Source organism: Malaya genurostris, chromosome 2 (assembly GCF_030247185.1).
Source record: "Malaya genurostris strain Urasoe2022 chromosome 2, Malgen_1.1, whole genome shotgun sequence".
NCBI classification, from domain to species: Eukaryota; Metazoa; Arthropoda; class Insecta; order Diptera; family Culicidae; genus Malaya; species Malaya genurostris.
In genome coordinates this window covers 9084116-9101171 of record NC_080571.1, presented here as the reverse complement: position 1 = coordinate 9101171, position 17056 = coordinate 9084116, and the positions used below count along the sequence as shown (strand labels likewise).

General features: G+C 38.0%; 1 protein-coding gene across 1 annotated transcript in view; it reads right to left on the bottom strand.

The window, feature by feature from the left end:
- LOC131428917 (nuclear pore complex protein Nup88) overlaps positions 1-17056 on the bottom strand; it is a 124443-nt gene that overhangs the window by 87747 nt on the left and 19640 nt on the right. The gene's annotated exons all lie outside the window — the stretch shown is intronic.

Sequence of the window (17056 nt, the reverse complement as noted above, 5' to 3'; positions counted from 1 at the left end):
GCCGGAAGTCGGATCCGAACAAAATTTGAGAGTTTTGTATGGGACCATAAGATTGCATTTGAACTTATTTTTGTGAATATCGGTCAAGATATTTCTGAGGAAAGTGAGTGAAACCCATTTTTGCAGTGGCGTCTCGTGACAAAACTGACTAGTTGTGAACTGCTTATGTGGTATGATAGCAGGTGTAACAGTCCGTAGTAAGTGAAAACAAATTGAGGAATGGAGATTCACTTGTTGTTTTCAATAGAATAAGATAACGATATACTTTCGAATGGAATTTTTTTTTAAACAAACAAATCTCAGGGCTGCGCTGAGTAATTTTTGCTCTTCTTGAATCTGTGCAGTAACTCATGCGCACGGAAAAGACACTAACAGAGCGACAACAGATACTTGTAATTTTATGTCTGATGTATCTGAGATGCGTGTAAATACACTTAATTTCGGCGCGGTCCAACCTGCTTTCATCGAATAAATAAAGATTCCAGAAAAATAGTTGAATTTGGATCGGATTGGGGACGCAGTTCATTCCTTGAAATCGACCGGTTGTGCAGTACACGAGGTGCACATGAGGACGAGACGCCACTGCATTTTTGTGTATTTCTAGGCTTCCGAAGTCGGAAACCGAGAACGAGTATAGCCGGATTCGGTTTGTTTGCCCATCTACTGAAAATCACTACCGATTCGAATAGTTTTGAGTAACGTTTCCAACTTATTTTTAACGTTGTTTACTTTGTGGCTTAACTCTGTAATCCCGGAAACGAAAGTCTGATCCAGATGAAATTCAGTTATTTGGTATGGGATCAAAAGACTTTTCGTTTGAATTTATGTTTGTGAAAATCAGTTCATCCATTTCTGAGAAAAATTAGTGCTCAAAAATAACACACACAAAGACATTTTGCGTACATCTTTTTGACTTGAACTGAATCTCGCGAAACACTATCTTTTAGTCTTGTTGAAGTTCCGCTTGACGATGGCCCAATTTATTTTTTTTATTGGCCGGAGTTCCGACGTGTTGGAACGGTTTATGTCCTTGGACATATCAATAGGTACTACAGCACCTGATTAATTTTTGATTGTAGCACACTGTGGGTCTAATATTCCGCAATAGTCGATAACATAACTGACAAGTGGATAAACTCGTTTTTCCCTACCGAACTGAAGAGTGATTTGTTTGTCAAGTTTTCCGCATTTGTTTGTTCTGAAAGTTTATTCGTGATACGTAACATATGTCAAAGTTAAAAAATTCACTGTTTGGTTTGTTATTTCATTGCTATGATAGAGACCTGAATAACGTTGTCAAAATTCGTGCTGTAAAATTTGAAATTTATAACAAAAAATTCTACTAATCCAAAAGTTTCTTTCGTAAATTACTTTCATATCATGTTCGATTACAAGATCCACGAGCCAGCTAATCATCTCATTGTAACCAAGTAGTTACGTTTGATAGACAATCAATCCACCGAATCGTATCGGTGTATTGAAAAGAATATTGCTGGTAAATCAACTTGCGTATGTGTTACTTTACCAGGAAATTTTAAGCACACATCTCGGTTGAGAACACTTTCCTCAATTTGAAAAAAATTACTTTGTCAAAAAGTCTTTTTCAATGGTTTTCATACAGATAGATTCATAGATTTTTAGGCCATTTTTGCCTTTCTCATATACCATTCGACTCAGTTCGTGGAGTACGAAAAATGTTTGTGTGTATATAACGTTTTTTGCACTAACTTTTCTCGGAGATGGTTCAGCCGATTTTCACAAACTTAGATTCAAATGAAAGGTCTTGTGGTCCCATACGGAATTCCTGAATATATATGTTCTCTATCTTTTCTCATAGATGACGCGACAGATTTTCACAAACTTAGGTTCAAATGAAAGGTCCTGTGGTCCCATACGTAATTCCTGAATTTCACCCGGAAATTCATTGTTCATACCATCACTGAAAAGGGCGAAAAACCGTCAAATATTTTCTAAATCGACCTCAAATCTTCTCCAATTGATAGTTTTCATCAGTAGACGGTCAAACAAACCGATTTCGGTTATTCTTTGAAGAATCGAAGAAAATTATTTTGAAGAATACCACAGTATTATATATGATAGTATGAGTGATATGAGAAAGGCATCATTACACCACTAGGTGGATTAAAACAGGTTTTCGAATTAATGCGGCTTTCTTTATTTTTGTATATCAAATGTCTTAAAAATGCATGTATAGTCAAGAATCGGTGTTCTTTCTTTGTTTTACTTCGACAATTTTTGTATTAATAGAACTGGAGCTTAGAACTGAAAACGAAATCAATTTTTTCATGCCAAAAAGAAAAAAGAAATGCATGAAACGTCGAGCTTTATAATACCAGATACTATAAATTGAATGAAAACGACTCTTTGGGTCATACACTATATTTTAATGTTGTCCACACATTTCTGAGACGTCTGGCGACGAAATTAATCTATTTAAATAGGACCCCCGTACGTGTTCAGACTTTGCACGGCCGCAGTATGGTTTTGATACACTTTTTTGTGAGGGATGGTAAAATTTAACTCACCAGACTTGTGATTCTTATAAAACCAATGACACAACTCGCCAACAACAGTTCGACGGGCAACGTGCTGGTGTAGTTAAATTACTGTCTTGATGGTTTCATTTGACCATGTAAGACTATTTTCGTGGATCCATGTTAAGAAGTTCGCTTCTTCAGAAATAATCTAAACGCTGTTTTGGGACAAAATACTGAGCGTTTTATTGATGAGATATCGGTAGAACTGCGGGGAAAATGTTTCAAAATTTGACCATCAAGATGAATCACCCGATACGTACACAGTTCGAAAAATTCTTGTGATTTTACATCTTATCAGATGGACATAAATGGAGCGTTATATTTCAAACAAATGTATATTCAAGAACATGTAAAATTGTGTGATTTGAAAATTACATGGCTTAAAAACGAAAGGAATAAAAATCAAAAGATTGACATCAACAACGCGACTTGAATCGAAAAACATTAGATCACAAAGCACACCAGTTAGTCGACTGAGTCACAGGAGCACATATCTGCTTGGCTTGTAAATCGTGCATTTTAATTCATACAGTCTCACTTGCTAGCCGAGTGCAAATTACACTCGGAGCCAGTAAATTTCTGTACGAATGGAATATTGTGTCATTTGAGAAGTTCAGTAGTTATGAATTGTATTGTTTGAATAATTACCTTATGATCAAAAAAGAACCGGAATTTTCATTTTAAAATTCCCGCGCTTGTCCAATCGGTAAACTTTTATTCTCTCAACGTTGGCAACACTTTTATACACATTCTGTCAAATTTTGACGCATATCGTACGATTAGTTTTTGTTTGGAGTCTATACAAATAAATTGAAAAATTTTCGTGTGGCGATTTTTATAATGGATGAAAATTGAGAACAACGTGCGTGCATCAAATTTTGTGTTGCAAATGGTTTTAAGTGTTTCGAAACGTTGAAAATGTTAGAAAAGGCCTTTGGTGAATCGTGTCTAGGAAAAACACAGGCATACGAGTGGTATAAACGCTTCAAAGGTGGTCGTACAAGCTTGGATCATGATGAGATCCCTGGCCGCCCAACAACATCTGTTACTGAAGAAAACATTGAATCGGCGAAGCAAATCGTGTTGCAAAATCGTTCTGTACCGATTAGAGAGATTGCTGTGTTGTTGGGCATCTTTTATGGATCAACCGAACACATTTTAACTGATGTTTTGGGTTTGAAACGCGTCGCTTCTCGGCTGGCTGCCAAAAAAGCTGAATTTCAAGCGTTGGTTGTGTCGCAGTTTTTGGCCAAAAACTCAACCAATATCTACAACCAAGCACCGTACTCTCCAGATATGGCCCCGTGTGACTGTTTCCTCTTCCCCAGATTCAAATTGCCATTGCGGGAACGCTTTTGAGACCATAGAGACCATAAAAGAGAATTCGCTGCGTGAACTAAAGGCCATACCTTCGGCGGCCTATAAAACTTGTATGGAAAATTGGATCAAGCATTGGCATGCATTTATTGCCGCAGGAGAAGAGTACTTGGAAGGTGATAATAAAGAAATTTATTAAAAATTGAAATTTTGCGTTTTTTAATAAAATTCCGTTTAGGTATGTCACATTCATAAAAAGTCAATGAATTTGACTTTCGCAAAACTTCATCTTTGTTACATTTAAAAAAAACTAGGCTGATTGACCTTTTTTTAGATATCTCATCTTTCAGATTAAGGTATTGAATGAATATATCGAATTTCACGTTCATATCCCGAATAAGAGAGTGTGTTAGGATTTTCAAGAGACGGAATGTGAGGGATATTTATATTACTAGGGGAAAGTAAGAAATTTCGAACCATAGAGCATTTCGAACCATTCGTCTTGTCTGTCATTATCCAGCATATATTTACACGAAATTTCTGTCACAGTATTATTTCAGCTTAATTTCAATTCTTTCAAACCAGTCGAATCGTATTTTGTGCTCTCTGCGATAATCACACGATTTTTTAAGTTTCAAAAGCTATTTCGTGTTTTAAAAATTACATTGGTTTTCCAACATTTTTTTTTAGTAAAGGTAAGCCAGATAGATATATTTAAAATCATGGTGTGTGAATATTATTTACAATCTTAAAAAATTTTTTTGCATGAAATTTTGTTCTTCTAGGGGATTTTTCATGCGAAATAACAGGAAATTATCCTTTTAGCAATGATGGAGTGGAAAGATAACACACGGATGATCCACGGAGTGGAAAGAAATCACAGAAAGGATGATTTTTTTGGAAAAATATACACTCAGAGGCAGCCCTCGAACCGTCAAAGTAAGTAAAATTAATAAATAGTTAAAAATAAAATGTTGACAAAAAATAGACACGTGGCTAATTTCAAGCTTTTTAAAATGTTCTGTTTGGAAATTTATCGTTACACTGCAAAACCTGAACAATCGGTAATTGCGGCTTCGATAAACATCATCGATTTTCTATCTATATTCTTTATTATAATCTTTTTTTTCATTTTTCAAATTGGAAAAAAATTTGAATTTTTAAATTCTATAAATCCTAAAACGTAGAACTTAGTATCTAGTTTAATTTATTTTTCTACAATTTTGGAAAATTGCATACTTCAAGTGAGTTAACAGTCAGAATCAAATCAAAATATGGTTTGAAATTCCCGATTTTTCCCTATCTGAAAATCTGAAGCAAGTGATGCACTTTGTTCTAACAAGCAAATCATAAGGCCGGTTCAAGCAGGTATAGCAAGTATAGCAGTTCTTTATTGTGAATGTTAATTTAGGAAGAAGATTCCTATTTCCCGCATAACCGTGTCCACTGGTAATTCTGAGGAGAGACTTCTTTCGTACGTACATAAGTTTTACTCTGTAATCGATTAACTATACTACTTTATAAAGAATTTATTGAGGTTCTACGAACGCAATCATCTTTGGGGTGGCTTGAAACCGGCGTGTTGAAGAACATCCTTCGGTTTTGATTGTAGGCTTGTTGTAGCATAATGAGCTGCTCGCTGACAGAATGTGAGTTTTTTATTACTGTATCGAACGAGATACGAAAGTGAATTGTTTTGATCTTATTTTATTTTATTTTAAGTCGACGTATTTTCTTTTGAATAATCATGCTGAAGTTGCTGCGAAACATCGTGGAATATATTAAAATGAATTAATAAAATTGAACTGAGCTCCCGCTCATGCCGCGTTAACCGGATCATTAGAAATGCAGTACTAGCTGTACTAACATCTTGCCCACCTGGCACATTTGTTCTCATTAAACCCTCACCGCCGATCCCGTCTTTGTCGAAGGCGGAGGCTAAATACTCCAGTCGGTTCCCAGAGCGCAAGTGCTTATCATCGATAAGGACCCGTAGTTTAGTGTCTTTTTTTCCTACCCGTATCCTGGGTTCGACCCGCGCGCGGAGTAAAATGAACAACCGCGCAATAAGTAAAAAGAGCGGATCGCTTCTACTCTCCGAGGCGGTTGAATAAAACTGGTCTCGAGTGACTGCCAACCGAACAGTCGAGGGAAAACCGGCACAAATCAATTATCGATTGGCTCTCAATTTCTCCACAATTGATTGCTTCTGCTCTCGAACGGAGAGAAAGAGGGCCCGTTTCCGGTTAAACCTTTCCGGGGGAGGAGATTTGCTCGGTACTCTACTGAGGTTCATTACAGATTGCTTGAGAAGAAAAAAAAATCACACGACAAAGACTTCAACGCCTGAACGGGTTCTGCTTCGTAATTTGATGGCACCAATTTGAACATGGAGGAGAGCTGTTTTAGCAGAGATATTGAAATTAAACATTTTAATCTGAGAGTAGCTTAAAACACTAGCATTGCATTCATTCTCCAAAACAGCTCAGTCAAATACGTTACGTACGAAAATGCTAATCCATTATTCCGGTGACAGCTCTGAACTCCGCATCATAACCGCATACTCAATTTCCCAGATTATTTGTTGTGAGAGTAAAAATAGCACGAACCGCCGTCGACGGGTGGTTATTTTTCCATCACGTTGAATGGAACAACAGCAAAAAAAAATTATATGTCTTCACCTTAAGGCGAATCGGGAGCAGACTTTTAATTTCAGGTTAATAAGAACCACATACCGCACAAACAACGTCCTCAGCGGATGGGTGGAACACGGAGGGCTAGCGGAAAATCCGAACAAGGAGGAGATAATTTTTCTTCCATTTCATGTTGTGCGATTTTGTAATGATAACAAAACATAACATACCATTCGCTTCGGTGCTGCTCCTCGGAGCTTATTAGAGCAGCAGGACTCGCGCTACCGCATGCTTCCCAGATCAACCCCCGGAGTGTTGTTCGTTCGTTTTTGACAGAGATCTGATAGGTGAAACAATCTTAATGGAGAAATGTAAAAATCAACCTGGCTACGATGATTTTTTTTCCTTTATCCGGATCGTTGGTTTGTTTCGAAGATTAGGGGGGGTGGCGCTTCGCTTAGTGTGCATCTTTTTTTCTTCTTTCTGTTGTCGCCGACAGCCGTGAACAAATAATTACTTAAAGTTTATATGAAAAACAAGGAACTGATAATGTAGGATCCAATAATCTGAGCATTTTACTGCTTGATAATAGATTAACTTGTACAGGTTGATTTCACAAATTTATGTGATTGGTGAGCTTAATATATAATTGGTCATAGGAAACTGACATAGTGTAATGACTCGCACTTTGTGGTATAACATGAACATTTTAGCAGACGTAAAGACATCAAATAGTAGTCACTGATGGATCTTTGAACCTCGTTCGGCACGTCAGAAAAAATAATAGATGTTTTGCAAACAGTGTTAATTTTATGTACGCGAAGTGGCATTAGCAGTTCAACACAAACTGTCAATTAAATCATTACAATGCCTTTTAAGATGTTGCAATGCAGTGATCGTCTGGAAGGGGCTACTAAACTACAATAGTTATTTCAAAACATAAAGCTAATTTAACTCCTGTGAAACTTTCAGTACTTGGAGCAATCATATATCGAACGTGAACCAAAACCAATCAAAACAAAACAAAGTTCCGTTGAAGTAACAGACATTCAATTCATTATTCCATCCTATCACCTTATTTCCAAAGCATCTTATTAACGAGTCTATTATTCCAGTATCAATTTAAAAAATGACTAGGTCGGAAAACAAGAAAAAAAACGATTCTTCTTTCGAAAGAAATTACATTTTTACCTTCCCTACCCCGAAGACAAACCCGCACTCGGTTATGCCTCGTCGAACACTGAAAAACCTGCCAACGAGCAACGAGAGGAAAAAAATTGATTTTAAATCCTGCCGCGGGACATGGGCTTGTAAGGCAGTGATTACATAAGCACAGCTAGAATAAAAACACCGCATAAATAATGCAGATACATTAGTCAATCTGTGTTGCCCGAGCGCAAATGGGAACCGTTAAATTTGATGATGTCATCAAAATTAAGTACCAATTTCAATTTTGTAACCTTTCGCAAGATTTGCTTCGTATCGACACGAGGCCAATAGTAATTTCCACCTGAGCCGTCTTAGCCGTGATGGTCGATTTAGGTTTCAATATATACAAGTGCAAAATTAATGAGCCTCGATTGCGAGTAATAAGAATAGTCTCACAGTTCCACTGGTAAGCAAACCAAAGCAAGAGAAACATCAATCTGTGGAAATTTTCACGTAAGCACAGCATTTAACGTAATTTATTACACAAATACATTGAAAATCTTCGATTTAAAAGTTTAGTTGAATGTCGATATTGTCATTTTACCTACAATTGATATAGTAGAATTGCTATTCATGCTATTTAATGCTACTCATGAAAATAATACAATCAAAAGCATTTCTTTTTTAGTATACATAATTAGGCGTTGGTAGAAATTAATTATCTGTATTAGATACAGTGAACGAAATGTTGGTATAAATCCTAAATACCTCTACCTAATCCACCTAGTGGTATGATAATGCCTTTCTCTTGTCATTCAAACAGTCTCATTTGAACATTAATTTTTCATTAAGACTGATTCGGATAATCAATAGTAATGATACATTTAAATTTTTTCATTGATTACATTCTGAAAAAATGAGGGTTGAAAACAAAACACGATGTGTCGGTTACGACACTTTTTCGATTATATTACTACAGAACCAGAAGTGTCTGCAATTTGATCTTCGAGCTTGATCAATGTTAAAATCGGTTCAGTCAGCTTCTAGAAAACAAGAAAATTCTTTTACCTTTCTATAGAGAAAGACTAAAAATCTTCACGTAAAATTCACTTTTTTAACAATTATGTTTTAAATATGTCAAATTTCCCAGTGAGTATGCCACAGATTATGGAGCAATGGAATACAAAGAATTTTTGATCAAGCATTAAGAAATACAATAATGATTTTAATCTGATGTGTTGTTTATTGAAAATAAGGATTATTTTATAAAATAACCACATTTGAAATTGCTTCAAGTTAAAAGCTTAAGAATGCCTAATTCTAAAATCTTCAATACTTGTCTGTCTTAACCTTTTTATCATTTTCCCTGATTAATATCGTGTTTTGAAAATGAAGAATAAATGAACAAAGGAATACGCGTCACATTATATTAGGAAATAATGAGCTTGTTGAATACATATTGAAAAAAATCGTCAATGTTAATACAGTAAAATGGTAAAATGGGTTTTGCAACTGTTTGTATTGTTAATTTCCGTAATTGTTCAAATGTAACTATTTTGTACGAAATACATATAATGCATGTTTCGTCTTCAATTTACAGTGCATTAGTAGTTCTTATCAAAATGGTATTCCCATTTAGCTGTGCCATCTCAGCTGATAAGCAAAAGTGAAGTATTTTGTACAATACTGACTATAGCTGGGGTAAAATAAACGATATAGAAAACTGTCCTCAATGTTGCCAGATTGTGTGAAACGAAACCTCTTCCACCGATAAAATGCCTAGCAATAAAAAAATATGTTGCCATATGCCCAAAATTCAGCACGATATCGCCATTCGTTTCGTATGAAAAATAACCGATTACCGTTATCTCATGAAACACTAGCTTTTGAGAGACAAAACGATGATTGAAACTGAAGAAAAGTTGGATGAATAGTATGGGGCTAGTGTTGCTTCAGACTACACCGTGAATTATTGGTTTCGAGCGTTTCGTAATGGCCAAAATTTGACTGCCACAGCGGCTGGTTTTTTGTTTCAAAATATTAAAAAAATAACATAAAATGTATTGGTGTTGGTCGACCGGAAAGTGAAGGTGAGCGAATTACCAAGGATTTGTACTTTTGAGCAAGATTCTTCAGATGGTAAATTGCTGTACCGTACCGTGCATGCTGACTCAGTTCCAAAAACATGAATGCGAGCGCACTTCGAAAACGTGTTTGGCAATGCTGACGCGGAGTCCAGTGGACAATGGGCGTCAATTAGTAATTGGTGATGAAATCTTAATACATTATTATACTTTAGAGAACAGAATTTTTTCCGGGCAGAGGAATGATGCAGTCACGAGTGTTCCAGAGCAGTCTACAAAGTCTTAATGGGTCGGAAAGGTGATAGAGTTGGTTTTCTGGGATTTTCATGATACGCTTTTCGAAAAGGGTGAAACCATCAACAGCGGGAGCATTATTAGAGCAATTGACAGCCAAATTGCTTAGAAATGGCCTCACATAAAACGGAAAGTCGGCACATAAAGACTGTCCCAGAAAGTATGGACGCAACCAAAAACCGCTGCCATTTCGCAATGGTCCAGAATCTGTCAATTTTTACGGCTTCGTCCTGTGGTTTACACTCTTCTCTAACCACTTGTGCAGTTGTTTATTCGTTTTCATTAGTTTGTTTCGAAATGCGTGGACTTTCAGCAGAACAACGTCGAAAAATTGTGTACAAATGGTGCACAGAACGCGGACTGTCACTGAGAAAGACAGCAAAAATGGAAGGAGTAAGTGAAATGGCCGTGCGAAATGCAATCAGGAAGTTTAGTGAGGATAACACCGTTGAGGATAAACCGAAAACACCTTTGAGGATAAATCGAAATAAAGGTCCTGCTAACCCTCAGTTGGATAAACGTATACTGAAGGCGTTCGAGCAAAAGAAGGAGGTTTCAGTTCGGGATGTGGTTAAAAAAGTGGGCACTTCGAAGTCAAATGTTCTTCGTACTAAAGAACGTTTGAATCTTCGAACCTATAAGAAGCAGAAACAACCAAAACGTAGTCCGAAACAAGAAGCATCGATCAAGCCGAGGGTTCGAAAGCTCTACAATACGATTCTTGCTGGAAATTTGAACTGCATAATCATGGACGACGAAACCTACGTGAAACTCGATTATAAATCCTTGCCGGGACCACAATATTATACGGTACGAGAAGGGCAAGTGTTAATCCAGTCCGAGACATCGATTGAAGTCGAAAAATTTGGTAAGAAAGCTATGGTCTGGCAAGCAATTTGTAGCTGCGGTAAGATTTCGAAACCCTTCATTACCACTGCTTCAATGAACAGCGAAATATACATCAAGAAATGTTTACAAAAACGACTTCTACCCATGATTCGAAGCCACAAGGTTCCTGTTGTCTTCTGGCCAGATCTTGCTGCTTGCCACTACTCGAAATCAACGGTAGAATGGTATACTACCAAAAATGTCACTTTCGTCCCAAAAGACATGAATCCACCAAATTGCTCACAACTTCGACCAATTGAGAAATTTTGGGCATTAACGAAGGCACATCTTAGGAAACATGTCTCGGTAGCCGAAACCATTCAACAGCTCGAAAAAGATTCGAAAAAAGTGTCAGAACTTGTCGCCAAGAAGTCTGTACGGAATTTAATGAGGAACGTTCGCAAGAAGGTGCGCCAACTAGTCTACAATGGCTAGGTAACAAATTTTGAGAATAATATTCTGTTGTTGTAGTCTAATATTATCAGTATATCGAATAAAATTTGAATATCTAACACTTGTGAATTATTAACAGCGAAATCAAAGTGCGTCCATACTTTCTGAGACAGTCTTCAAGAGTATTGCAGTCAAGAGAGATTTAGAGCTCCGATTTCTTCCCCACTTTATTCCCCCGATTCGACACCCTAGACTACATCTGTTTCCAAACTTCAAAAGATGTCACATCAATAAAAAAAATCCCATGCGAGCAGCTCATTGACACCAAGGGGGAGTATTTTGCAGACCTGCCACAAAATAATATTTACGACGGAACCAAAAAGTTGGATGGGATCAAGGAGTATCGACCTGACAGGGGATTTCATAGAAGTTACAAGTTTGCATCCTAAATATATGTGGATAAAGGGAGTTAGAACTTTTCGTCTAAATGATATTGATTTGATTTGATTGCGTTTATTTGAAGTTTGATTATTTCGTGTTGAAATGTTACAATGTCTTTAGTATTGCTTATTTCCAAAAAAAGCTTGATGCCGTTGGCACATATAAGGACTTTTGAATGTTAGATGAAGAAGTAAATGTCATTTAGAGTTTAATCGTTTTTGTGCTTAATCTTTTTTTGTATCGTCTTCGACTCGTCAGTGCATAACAGATTATGTTGAACTGCTATACTACCCTGCAGTTCAACATAAACCGCCAAGCAGATATAAAGTTTAGTGACAAGTCGAAGACGAAACATAAAGTATACGAAACGGTTATGTGATACAGCTAGTCTAATCACCACAAAAAATGCGTTTTTCAAGCAGTCTTCCTTGTGAAGTTTTATCTCCGCTATTGCAAATCGCTTGCCGGGAAAGAAATTTTTAAGAGGACCTACAAGCAACCACGAATTCATTGGGGAAAACATAAAACTCTAACGCTTCGTAGTCTTCTCTGTATAATTGAGAGGTTTGGCAATTCAGCAGTGTTCGATTTCACTGCTTATTGACAAGATAAGGGACCGTTCATAAATAAAAAAAATTGGTATTTTATAACCCGTCGTTGTTCTAGTCGTCGAAGAGCAAATCGGACGAAACACTTTTGAACTCTTTCGATCCGGTCGATGTGAACATGTGAATATTCAAATAAAGTCGGTGAATGTGCCCGTGAGAAAGTTCTTGCATTACATTTCTTGTCGTTCACTGTCATGCCATTTTTATCATAGCAGTTTTTTTTTTGTTTCAATTATAGAGGCTCTAACATTAATGTCATTCACCTCTTCGGGCCAGAAAAACTTTCTGACCCTATGTGCGGGGTTGGGAATCGAACCCAGGCGGGCTGCGTGAAAGGCATCGACTTACCCATCACGCTATACCCGTTAACGAATAGAACAAAGAGAAGTGATCCAAGATGGCTCCCTTGTGGAACACCCGAAGTAACGGTGAAGGATTCAGAGAGAAGTACCCTCAACCTCAATCCCCATTCAATTTTCCGCTAAGAGCTAACAAGGAACACGATAACATTTTTTATTCCATTGACTCAATTCAGATACAGCCACATTATTTTTTTCGCGATCAAGTCTTATTCATACAAAAAAAAAGATTTTTATCATCGTTGTATATTGTACGAAAAATTAAGTTTGTTGCATTTTATGCAGATAAGACATGAATTTAGATATTTAAATGACGCGACTGAAAATGGGTTGCAATTACAAAGAATACGGTCTTTATAAATTATAAATCTTGAAAAAAAAGCAGCTCAAAGTAACTGAAGCAGTAGAACTCCACGTCTGCAATCGTTTCAAGGCAGTGGAGAACATGCTGCGTTGACTTGTGCATTGTTAACTCGTATTAACTTGCAGCAATGACTATAAGGAAATCAAACTACGACCCGAGTTCCACCCAAGCCACGGCTTTCCCATCAAAAACTGGTGAATTGTTTTCCACAAGCATCCTGTAATTTTTCTTTTGACATGTGTGCTTTTCCTCACTTCAGAGAGGAGAATTGGTCTCTTCGGCAAATACGGCGGTAGCCTGGTCCAACTTCCGTACACACGTCCTGGCGTACCATGCAACATCAGCGACAACAAAAATGTACGCGGTACGAAAAACGAACCTGGCAGGCAGCCCTCGAGTGTTTCCCAGCAAGGCGGCGAGCTTCAGCGATTTACGATTATAATTATTGCCGGCCACCGATCCTCTGCCATCCCATTTCCCGCAACCGGTGGTATTCCTCGCTAGGTGAAACCCGTTGTTCCATATGGTTAAACATTCCGAGGTTCAGAATGAGAGGTCTTGATGCGATACAAGAGCTCACTCCGCGTTCGGATTTGTGTGTTTTTTTTGTATGGTTTGTGGTTTCCTGATTTTTCAAACACGATCCGAATCCGCGGAAGGTGAACAGCGGTGCAAAAAAAAAGTGCGGGATTTCCCGTTTGTGTGTGGAAGGAAAAACACAAATTTCGCCATTTGATGTTTTACAAGAGTATTTCGCTTCGCCACTTAAAAGTGCAGTCAGAAAAGGTATAATTTATTTCAATTTTTCGCTCTCTCACTCTTCACTTCAGGTTCGCGTTCTCACATCCTTTGACTGGAGGCCTCAGTTCACTGAATGTGTGTATGTATGTGTGTGATTGTGTATGGAAAAAATAGGAAACTGCGAAAGAGCAAAATTGCTGCCTGAATGAATGCGTTCGTCTTTGATTTTCCCGACTCAAGTGGTCTGCTGCCTGACTGGCGGTCTTTTGACGGGGAAATCTTTGATTTTGTGCACTACACGAACGAATGGTCGTTGTGTCCCGATGGTGTTTCTTTCGGAATGCACGTACAGCCATATTACAAAACTGAACAAAAGAGTTGACTTCGCTCTGTTTTCAAGATATGCTATGAAGAGATATCTTCTTAGAGACATTTCCCTTCTCATGATGGCAGCGAAAGATTGAATTGCCTTATTGCAATAATTTTGAAATCGAGCAGAGTTTCAGCTTTAATGAAATTTTCTTCCTGTCCGGCACACCCCCTCCATCAACGTTTGTTTTTTTTTCATCCGGCGCTCGTTCCCAGGGGACCCCTTTCCCCAGCAACCGATCGAAAGTAAACCTCATCAGCCACCGGAAAGCAGGGCAGGGAAGGACAGAAATCAGAGAATCATAAAGGCGATCCAATGACTGATATAAATATCCACCGAGCCGAAATAACAGATGTTTGCCCATCATCACTGACAAATGGCCTGGTGTTGCTAAATTGGTTAATAGATGATGGATGGAGGCCATCACCACCTTCAATGTTCGGGTGGTGCGCGTTTGGTCCTGCGGGAGAGAAAACACAACATCCCGGTTCGGTCAGTTCGAGGGTAGCTGATTTGATGATCGACGAGATAAAAGCTTTTTCCTCGCATTTCGGTTGGACACCTCTCTCTCTCTCGCTCTGTCTCTCGTTCTCTCAACCGAATCGAACCGGAATCTGGCCGAACGGTGCGCGGGTGAGGAAGTCGCCCTCCGCTGGTGGCCGTAATCATAATAATAGATCATTATATCGTTAGGGCGACGAATCACTTCCCGATGCGTGACGAAATGGATGACTGTATGGCGGAAGGCCATTTTTATGACCTAGTCCAAATTGGATCAGCACTCGGTTTGATATGGTGCATAAATGATCCATCACCTCGGGGCTGATGTTTATTACGAATTGATGGACTCCACGTAGCTTCTACTATAAAACTATGTAGTCGTTGGACCAGTTTCACCGGTCGGGAAGGAACGAATCCTAATTCGTTGAAACAAAGATGCTATTTACGATTATTGTCCTTACTTCACGGCTGGAAGATACCGAAGAAGTGATGCTAAAAATTCAATTTCCGGTGTGTTGCACACGGTCGTGTGCCGCGCCACCGTCGCCATCATAAAGCTAGGATATTACGATCACTTTATGCAAATCGTTTCCTTGCAAGACCGAAGATTCAGCGTGACCCAAGAAAGGCTTTCTTTCGCTGCCGGAATGGGGACGAAGCAATACAGTCGCAAATGTGCAGAAATATATGTAGTTGCAGGTTACGCCGTCTCTGGGATGCGCTTTTGATTGCTAATAAAATCGCACTATTTATTTTTATTTTAATAACACCATTATGGTGATCAACTTTCATTTTTGCTGGATGCTAATAAAAATTGAATATTTTGTAGATAGTTGCTCTCGCGGTTAGGGAGTACTACTAGCAAAAGTCAAGTGAAATGGTAACGAGGATACATTGAAGGCAAAAGGACACCTCTCGCTTCTCAACCCACTGGAGGTCTTACAAAAATTGATTAAATGAGGCGCTGACACGAATCAAATTAGGCCTTTAAAAATCTAAATTTAAATTTTTAAGATTTAAGTTGGGTGTTCAGTCACAAGTGACACTTTTCAGCCCTATTATACATGATTTGGTTATTACCGCTAAGAAATCACTTGCTTTCCCAATTCTGTGATGTTTTGCAGAGAAAAATTGTAAACCTACTTGTAATGTGTAATTGAGAAACGAAACTAATATACCAACTTACTAATACAAACGGCGAATCAATTCAATTGAAGATTGCGTCAGTTTGCTTATAATATTACGTGATATTACATCTAATGCCTCCATATTTGTGAGTCTGCGTAGCTCATTTGTATTAAACCAGGGAGGACGCTTTATCATTTTCAGAATTTTTTCGACACATTAAACCTCCATGGACAGTTTCATAGCATTTGTCCATTGCCGGGTACTCATTTTGTTCTCTGTCGATCGATCTAGATCAGTGTTTCCTAAACTCTCCCTGTAACTGCAGCAATGCAGCAAGACGTCTTAGGCCTTATCATGTGTTGTGGCGCGTTGGTGGGCTGTAGGGACCAGTTTGAGAACCACTCATCTTGATCCATGAATCGACCAATCGACGTTAAAAGTCCTTCCAATTCCGTATCAGCATGACCAAAACACGCTTCCGAAGTGCGCTCGCGTTCGTGTTTTCAATGGAACCAGAATGCGAGGAATATAACGATAGCAGATTTTTTTTCAATGTGAATCTGTATTAAAATATCACCTGTGCAGTCAGTATTAAACTTTGTGGCATCTGTTAGCTCACACACCTTCAGTTTCAGGTTGGCCAGCAATGTGTAAACTATTTTTGCCTTTCTCATAAAAGAAAGCTATGCAATCAGTGTGCAATATGATTTTGTGTGAAAAAAAAATTAAAACATGCACTAACTTTTCTTCGAAATGGCTGAACCAATTCTAACAATTTTAAAATTTCATATGGATCTAACTTCCGGTTCCGGAATTACAGAGTGGCGAGTGTGAAAAAAAACTGCAAGCTCAATAGTTTATTTTTATAGAATGTGTAACGATGAGTTAATTTCCTAAGAATAAATTCCTCTAGTTGGATAGTTCATGAAATACCGGTACCCGAAAACCGGTTTCGGAAGTGCCGGAAATAGTGGTCAAAAACCTTCAAAACGAAGCTCATCAACTTTTCTCCGAGACTGCTTAAGGGGAGCTTCTTCTGTAAATGGAGTTTTCGGTTCCTACATTTCCAGAGTGGTTAAAAAAAACTATGGAATGCCTATTCATTAATTTTTATGTAGTTATTATTATTTATTAGAGACTGCTACAGTGGTAAACGGTGTGCGTTATAGAGCTTCAGAAGTTGATACTAGAACAAAAAATATTGCATGTGTGTTTTTCAGTTCGTAAT